The 9,878-nt window shown below is 33.6% G+C and overlaps 1 long non-coding RNA gene across 1 annotated transcript; it reads right to left on the bottom strand.

The window, feature by feature from the left end:
* Positions 1-6,186: 6,186 nt before the first annotated feature.
* LOC121213674 (uncharacterized) lies at positions 6,187-8,267 on the bottom strand. The gene is made up of 4 exons (XR_005909094.1): positions 7,718-8,267; positions 7,525-7,596; positions 7,358-7,429; positions 6,187-6,398 (listed from the first exon to the last, which is right to left on the bottom strand). It is a non-coding gene; the product is annotated as an uncharacterized lncRNA (long non-coding RNA).
* Between the last annotated feature and the right edge of the window lie 1,611 nt (positions 8,268-9,878).

Raw genomic sequence — 9,878 nt, forward strand, 5'->3', positions numbered from 1 at the left:
GGGGTATCCTAGCCGAAATAGAGGTAAAAGATTTGTGGTTTCAAGAGCTCAGACTACTACAGTCGCAAGTGTGGGTAGTAGTCGACCACCTAGACCGGAGTGTGCACAATGTGGTAGACGTCATCTTGATGAGTGCCGAGTAAACGAAAGTGCTTGTTTCAGATGTGGTGTACTAGATCATTTTATTAGGGATTGTCCCGAAACAGTTAAAAGAAAAGTAATACCGAGTGCAAGATCGGGAAATGCTCCCACTAGAGGCAGATCACAGAGGAATCTAGGAGTTGGAGCAAGTAACAGGGGCACGTCTAGAGACTCAGCAGCTAGACCATATGCTAGAGCACCCGTAATGACTTATGCTATTCACGCTCACGAAGAGGCAGCCTTCCCCAATGTGATCACGGGTACATTTTCTCTCTATGATACTAGTGTTATTGCTTTGATTGATTCGGGTTTGACCCATTCCTATGTTTGCATGAGATTGATGCCTAATATGAACATGCCTATATAATCTACCGAATTTGTGATTAAAGTATCGAATCCATTAGGCCAGTATGTGTTAGTAGACAAAGTATGTAAAAATTGCCTTTTGATGATTAGAGGTCACTGTTTTTCGGCTGATCTTATGCTATTGCCATTTGATGAGTTTGATGTGATTCTTGGTATGGATTGGTTGACTTGCCATGATGTGATAGTGAATTGTGGAAAGAAATACATTAAGTTGAAATGCAAAAATGGTGATATTATTCGGGTTAATTCAGATGAGTCAGATAGTTCTCTTGCCATGATTTCTGTTATGTTTGCTTAGAAATGTTTGAGAAAAAGGTATGAAGCTTATCTTGCTTTTGTATTGAATACTAAAGATCTAGGGTTGAAAATTGAATCAGTGCCAATAGTTTGTGAGTTTTTCGATGTGTTTCCGAAAGAATTGCCAGGTTTGCCTCCTATTAGAGAAGTTGAGTTTGGTATTGAGTTGGTTCCAGGTACCAAACCCATTTCTATTGTTCCTTATAAAATGGCCCCGTTGGAATTGAAAGAATTGAAAGCTCAGTGGCAGGAATTAACTGATAAAGGTTTTGCAAGGCCTAGTTGTTCTCCGTGATTACGAAACCACGAATCCGAGATAGAAAAGTTTATTGTGATTAATTTTTATGATTTATCAATTGATTGGGTGCATGCGTTAGAATACCGATAAGAAATTTCAATGATTGCATGTTTGAATTGCATATTAGGGTTTAAATACAAAAGTGGGTAAATATGAGCTTTAGATGATAAATGATTTAATAGAAGTGCATAATTGAAGTAGAGGTCCTTAAATGGTAATTAGACCATTAGATTTTCATGAAAAAAAATGGGCATGCATAGATAAAACTAACTAAAGTTTTAATGAAGGGCATTTTAGTTATTTGGTAATAAAAAAGAATTAAAAGGGAAAAAGATGGAAAAATGTGCTCATCTTCTTCCATAAGGGTTGAAACTTCAAAGGACTCCATATCTAGGGTTTCTTCACTTTCTCAAGCTCATAGTAAGTGCATCCAAGCCCTATTTGTAATGTTTTTTTTTTCGTTTTTAGAGTCCTCGTAGCTCGGTTTAGCTTATTCTACCATTAATTCATGTTAGGGTTCATATTTGGAAAACTACCCATAGGTGAAATGTGTTGATTTTGACGTTTTATGATAGAATATGAAGTTTGAAATTATGTTAAACAACTTTTGCTAGTCGATTTTAAGTGAAAACGAGTAAAACGACATAATCGGTAAAAATACCTAATGTTCATAAGTAAATGTTAGAGTGGGAATTTTGATGTTGCCATAGAAGGGAAAGATGTTTAGCATATCATAAAACATAAGAATAAGGGATGAAGTTTAATTTCCGAGCTTTGGGGCAAAAATGTAAATATGCAAAAGTTTAGGGGCAAAATTATAATTTTGCCAACGTTCGAGTCAAGGACTGTTTTGACGAATGTGAGTATTAAATAAGCTAAATTTTCTATTATAGATTAATAGGAACGAGATTCGGAGTTAGACAGGGGAAAGAAAAAGGTTGAGGACTAAGTTGCTAAATTTGATCGTATTTTGTACCGATGTAAGTTTATGTTAAATAAAAGTAATATTTCCATAATTATTATTAATGTTGTTATTTTCCAGCAATTATGTACTTATTTCATGAAATTATTTAATGTTGACTCAAGTATGAGAGGATAGAGAATCATTAGGAATGTAATGGATACAAATGTCATGACATTAGGGGGATGAGACCCCATGTAAGACCATCTTTGGGACATGACATTGGCATTATTGAGGTTATGAGAGGTCCCCCGTAAGACCATGTCTGGGACATGGCATGGGCACTGATATGAGAACTCTCATGTAAGATCATATTTGGGATATGACATTTGCAGTACATGAAACATCCCATGTAAGACCATGTCTGTGACATGGCTTTGGCATGTTATTATCAGATAGGAGACCCGAGTATCCTTAGTATTCCAAGTGGTTCAACAGGCTAGTAAATAGACTATGTTACATGAAAGTTCAGGTAAAAGCATAATAAATATATTCAGGTGAGTTATAAGGGTTAAGAATATCTCAGTTATCAGTTGAGAAAAAAAATTCCAGCTAGAGAGGAGTAAGTTATAATCATGAGTTATTTAAGTAATTATAGAGGGTTGCGCCCGGACCAAGATCGAGTTGCCAAGTCACGAGAAATCTCCTACGAAGCTCTAGACGATCAGATTTGAAAACAAAACAGAGAGTTAAGACTAGATCCAAACAGATCTAAAAACAAAAATCCCCAATTCAATTAATGGGCAGCAAGCATTAAAACGCCCTAAGAGATGTCAATTCTTGGAAGCTAAAAACCCGATTTGAGTTTAAAGAGAATTCCCCAAACAGCCAAACCTATCAGCACCAAAAAGAAAGCGAATTAGAAATCAAATCAAAAGAAAACAATCAGATTTAATAGAAAACTAGGGTTTGGAGAGGCAAGAGAAAAGAAAAGTTGATGAATCAAAAACGATCCTTGATGCTCAAGAAGATTGCGATTTGCGCAAATTGAAATAGTAAGATAATTTCCCCAAATTCCAGCAATCGAATTTAACCAGTATAGGAAAGAATAATCGGCAAGAACAATTGAAAAGATGGAGTTTGATCGATCTTTGTTGCCAAGATTGAAAAGATGGAGTTTGATCGATCTTTGTTGCCAAGAAAGGGTGCCGATTGGTTTCTTTAATGAAGAGGGCTGGGAAACACAATAAGAAGATTTAATAAATTAGGATGAGAAATCGGCACAAAACAGAAAATTAAAAGGAAATTGAAGAGCAATAAATTAAAATAAAATCCTAAGAAGCCTTGAAATCCCGAAAGATTTCACAACTCCCTTCAAACGGCTCTAATCTCCCCTCCAATGAAGATCAATGGCAAGAAAAAGGCTGAAGATGGCTCCCACAATCAAAAAGATTGTTAAAACTACTTCTAAAGAAAACTCAAGAAAAAATTCTTGAAGAACTCAAAGAGGATTTTCACTCAAAACAAATCTGAAATTTTCAATGTAATTGTAATGTATTCAATAGGGTGGCCGGCTATGCCTATTAATAGGCCTTCTATCAATTTCCTAATCTCATTAGGAAAACTTTAAAAAAACCTAATTAATAAATTAAGAGGGAAATTCGGCCAAGGCATTTTAATGGGCTGGTTGGGCTGAATTTTGACATATAATAATCCTAAAGTCTAAAAATTAAACTAGATATTTAAACAATTAAAATCTTTTACAAATTGGGCCACCTTAACAATTTGGCCTAATTTTCAACTAAGTATGGTTTGACTTCTTGGTTGGGCATGGAATCATCTTATTGGGCCTTGCCTTCAAGAACTTGGGCTTGTAGTCCATCTCCTACCAAAATTTGTTTGTTGATGCTCGTAACGGAGATCCAATATGCTTTGGCTGCAATATTAGGTTTCTTGGACCAAGATTTCCAAGATTTGAAATCTTGATTTTCTTGATTATTGAAATCGCTCCAAACAGCAAAATTGGGCCAAGATTCGGTTTCTTGATTTTCTTGAAAACAAGAAAGTGAATCTTGATTTTCTCTTTCTTTCTTGTACGCATCTAAGGCCTTGCTAAAAAATTCCTGAATGGTCCCATTTAGTTTGGAACGTATTTGCCTGGCCTTTGACCTCGTTATTGGGCCTTGTGGTAATTTGAGCCCATCACGTTCTTGAGCTTGAGTTGGGCCTTTGTGACTCGTATCAAGTAAGCAAGTAAGTAAAAAAGTAAGAGGGTAAGTAAAGAAGAAAGTAAAGATCATGATACTTGATGATAATTTACGAGTATAATTATATATGATAAATGTTGTTATTTATTTGCTTGTAAACTTACTAAGCTTTATGCTTACCCCCTTTATTTTCCTTCTTTTTATAGTATCGCCAAGCCAATTCAGGAATCATAAGGACGTTGGAGATCGTTTCACACTATCAACAGACCATCTCGGTATTTTGTGATTCGAAACATTTTAAGTTATGGCATGTATAGGGACTTAATCATTTTGTGTTTGTGTCCTTATGATATGGCTAATGAATAGCATGTAAATAATCGATAATGATTAGCTATTGAAATGACTATTTAAGAACATGTTTTGATGTTATGTATGCCTAAATGATAGTTAATACAAATAAATTATAAAAGAGTAAAAATTTGCAATGGAACAGTTTTTGGACAACAGCATTGACATGATTTTGAAAAATCACCAAGGATAGTAGAAATGGAATTAGAGAGTGAATAAGATATAGAATTAAAGCTTATCAAGTCTATTTTAACATGAAAAAAAGGTTTAGGCAAAGGAACTTTGTATTTTGTAATATTTGGTTTTTAGTGAGACAGGGTCAAAATGGTTTTTTAAGTCCTCCTGTTCTGACTTCAGGAAATCATTAAAAAATTTTATGAGTCGTAATTTATATGTATAGATTCCTTAGTGACTATATTTTCAATATAAACAAGTGAATGCAGCATATGAAACTCGTACAATGAGATAATTGATTTCTAGTGAATAGAGGTCAGAACCATTGGACAGTGAAACAAGGGAGACTTTAACAAATTAACTGTACTATTTGTCTAACCCAAAAATTCTGGAAATTTTATGATAAGAAGATATATGAGTCTAGTTTTAGCAAAAATTTACGGATCTAAATTTCAAGTTTCATAACTTGAGTTATAATTAAATTAGTGACTATCACACAAGTGGATAGTTTTATTGTGAATAGTGAAATAAATTATTTTGATTTATTTAAGTATTCGAAAAATTTTTAATGTTCCCGGTTTAGACCCGAACCGTTTCTGTTGCATGTTTTATTGTCTCGAAGGCCCTTTTTAGGGACATATTGATTGAACGTGAGTGAATTAATTTTAAAAGCAAATTTTTATGCTCCGAACTAGTAAGTTAAGTCTGGTAACACCTCATGCTCAACTCCGGCAACGATCTTGGGTAAGGGCTATTGCACCATTTGTGGACAAGCCACCATATAACACACCAATTTAATCATCTAATTCAATTTGCTTAAATTCATTAAGGATTTGTTAAATTAAGATCAAATACCTTTTAATTAGATCAAAATGAGTTAGAAATCACTTTAAAACCAAAGCTTAGCCAAGAAATACGAGATCTGCCATTTTCAAGCCAAAAATCAACTTAAAATCAAGTGATATATTGATATATTGATTAAATAATTTAAATCTCAAATTGAAATAACAACTCACTTAGTTTAATCATAAAAAGTTAGAATCTCACCTTAATTTTGCAAAATCCACGAGTTATGGAGCTAATTCAATCTAAAACGTATGAAGATTTATTGAGGAGTTTAAGGATGAAAACATGAAGGTTCTTCAAAATTGAAAAAAAATTTTGTGTTTAGTGAGCTTAGGAATAAAAAAATGACATTCGGGCCTAGACATTACGACCCAATCCAAGCGATTACATGGGTCATAGAAATGGCAAAAAACTTTGAGTTGAAATAAATGTATGTAGTATTTGAAAATGCATTCTAATATTCCCTTTTTATACGATGTTGTACAAAATTACGTCGAAAGAAACTTACTTATTATTTGTAAAACATTGGTTTGATCATTAAAAATTCATGTCTGATCAATTGAATTTACAGACAATAGATTTAATTAATAAATGACCAAAACATTTAATCCATATCAAAATTCATGCAAAAAGTCCAATGTCACAGTTTTTAAAATGAAAAACCCCATGCCACAATTCAGTAATTTACTACACGAAAAAATTTAAAATATAATCATAAAGTTCATAAAAGTCCCAAATTATCTTAAAATCCACAACCAAGAAACCATTATTCTGAAAGCCTCTCCGATGACCGAATCTAAGTCCTAACCATGAGGATTATCTGAAACACACGAGTAATGTGGGTGAGCTTTAAAAGGCTCAGTGTGAGATCATTACATAATATTTATAACATGCATTTCAACACAACATTTAAACACATTCATTTCAACATATATATCATTTTAACAGAAATCTAATATCATCACCAACACACATACATGAGTATATCGAGACATGCTTGTGTAACAATGCACATTTTGAAGAATTTTTCTACCCACCTTAGCTACACACCAATATCAAGTTCCCCAAAATCCATCCATCCAATAGCACACCATTTATGGATAAGCCACCAAATAAATGTCGATAAATAACCACATAACACTTTGTGGAGAACCCATCACATAAATGCCGATAAATGACCACATAACACATTGTGGACAAGCCACCATAGAGTTGCCGATAATGGCCACATAATTGTAGATAAACTGCCACATAACTTTCAGCTTTCATAAGACCCACCCCATGCATATGATATGACCATTTTCAAATTTAACACATTTAAACACTTTTCGCATGTAGTCATGCTCACAGTATCACTTAATGCATATTTCTCAATTTTACACATTTGCATGTAAACACGCTTGCATATCACATATCACATATTATTCACTTTTTATTCACTTTAGCATGCTTTAATATATTTTAATATTAAATCATGGATTTCATCACACATGTATATATAACACATATTTAAATAATCGCATATCAATTAAGCCATGTATCACACAACATAGATATGAGATTTGCACACATTTTATCATCACATACAACAACACACCACGAATCATAGATTTCATGAACTAATAATTTTAGGAACACTTACTTGGAATTTCGCTTTTGATGAGTTTTTCAACTCTTCTTTGAGTACTTAGTGTACTCTCAAATAATTATTTAATAGCTTTTTATTTAATAATAAAATAATGGCAGATTATACTCAAATCAAAGATTTAGATCCCATACCTTAAACCGTAGATCTGATTGCCACAATCCTATTAGAAGAGGTTTCGTTTGGATCTAAACTAGTAGATGAATCTATCGTATCAAACACGAATTTTAGTCATAGATCTATCGAATGTGTCTTAATACTTAAAGTTTAATCATTGAAATAATTCTCAACAATTACTTACCCTTAAATCAACACTTGGATTCGATGCACTCGGTAACTCGATAAGGATATCTTGGATTGGCGTTGGATGGTCCTTCAAAAAATATATGAACAAAGTGTTAACACATGAAAAATGAATGTGTTTTAACACCATTTGGCTGTGAGGAAAAATAATAGAGATAAATGAATGTTCCCAACACCCCTCAAACACTTACACTACTCAACAATACAACGAGATCGATGATTAGTCTTGACGAAAGAGGAAAGAGGTTTAACGATATACAAAAATATATGATCGATAAGTCTTGAACACAAAATAATTAAAATAGGATAATTAAATCCTTAAAGAAGATAGGAGAGATTGAAAGGGGAAAGAAAGAAAGAAAAACTAAATTCTGGCAGAAAACAATGATGACGACGGTGGTCCGGCAATGGTCACGATGAGGTGAGAAAAATATAAAAAAAGGGGAAGAGGTTTCGGTTACAAAGTGAAGAGAAAAGAGAAAAGAAAATGAGTGGAGAAAGGTTTTCCCATGGTGGTTCGCGGTGGTTCATGGTGGCGACAGTGGTGGTGAGGGGCAATGATCAAAAGAAAAGAAGAGAACAAGAGAATATTGGGAGGTGGTGTCGATGTGGTGAAACTATAGCTCGCAGTGGAGGAATTTTAGGTGGTGGTTGAAGGTGGTGGTTGTTTGTCAAATGGAAAGAAAATGGAGATGGAAGAAAATGAAAAAAAAGGAATATGGGAGAAATGAGAGAGGTAGAGACAACAATGGGTGTGTGTAGCTTTGTCAACTGTGACCAGGTTCAATAAATCACATCAAATAGGCAAGATGAAAGGTTTTCGCAAGGGAGGGAGACATGGAGTGAAAAGGGGATCATGCACCCCCAACTTAAGGTAAGTTTGACTTGTAATGGAGGAAAGATATCAACTTATATAAGGTAACAAGGGGGTGGACGACAAACACTTATGTCACATGGAAAAATTGTAAAAAGAATCAAATAAGATAGTACGAACATTAGCACTTGAACCTCAAAGCTCTAGGATAGCTAAGAAGTCTCTAAACCACTAGACTACATATTCCCTTATTCTCATTCTTGCGCACATATCAGTAAAAAATATATGGGATGTGATACTGGACCACATACTATTTTTAATAAGTATTATTAAGTCTCTATTGGTTTTGGTTTTTAATTTTCAATTATTTCAAATTTGTGGCTTAATTACTTTTCATTTGGGGATTTTTGCATGCATGGATTATTCAAGAATAATAACCGGAAAATGCATGATAACTGGCTTAAGTAAAACTTAGCATTGTTTCCTGATTTCCACTGCATTGCAAAGAAATCGTTTTTGAAAAATAAATCGATGAGGCAACTAGATTTCCAAAATGACATGAATAATGGTTTTTCCGCTGCATTAGTTAACATCAAGTTTTTACAAAGTAAAACGATGAACAAACGATTTTTCTAAAGCAACACTGTCAATAATGAAATGAATCTTAAGTACACATAACCTAATATGTGAATGTTTTAAAGCTAACTCAAAGTACAACTATGGTTTTTTCTAAAACGAGTTAATTTAAGGTCTTAAAAAATAATGTAGTTTATTTAAGGCCTTCTCAATCTAGCCATAATGTTTAGGTCGGGTTTGGGAGATTACAACTATAATCATTAATAGAGCAGTTCACATACGTTTTTGACTTTAATAATTAAAGTAAATCAACAAAACAATTCATAATTCGTGTTTAGCATGATTCACAACAAAATACATGCAATTCAAACTTAAAATCAATTAATCATTTCCAATCCATACAAAACATGATTTACAAACTAATCCCAGTCCCAATCAATCTTACGAAAGCTGGTAAATCAACCTGATAACAAATTAGGACTTAATCGAAAACTTGGAAAAAAGTAAGGAAAAATCTACAAACGTGTGGCCAGACCATGTGATAGACAGAACCTCTGTGACAAGAAGTTACATGGACGTGTGACTGGACTGTGTAAGCAAATGTTCCATAATTTCCAAGGTGCACACGGTTGTGTGTTAGCTCGTGTATGACACACAACCGTGTGTTAGCCTGTGTGTGACATACGACCATGTGTTAGCCCATGTACAATGAAAATAAGCCTTTTTATGCAAAATACAACCCAACCAAATCAAAGTGACCTATAATGCATTCAATAGCCAATAAAACCCATCCAAAACATGTGCATTTGAAGCTAAAACTTCCATTTCAATAACTGTTTATACATTCAACCAATATGCCAGATTTGAAACCTTCAAAATCAATAAACATAAACCATTACAAGTTATATAATTACATTTAACCATTTCATAGCATAAATGTTATATGCATACAAACTACCAAA

This window comes from Gossypium hirsutum, chromosome D01 (assembly GCF_007990345.1).
Source record: "Gossypium hirsutum isolate 1008001.06 chromosome D01, Gossypium_hirsutum_v2.1, whole genome shotgun sequence".
Lineage (NCBI taxonomy): Eukaryota > Viridiplantae > Streptophyta > Magnoliopsida > Malvales > Malvaceae > Gossypium > Gossypium hirsutum.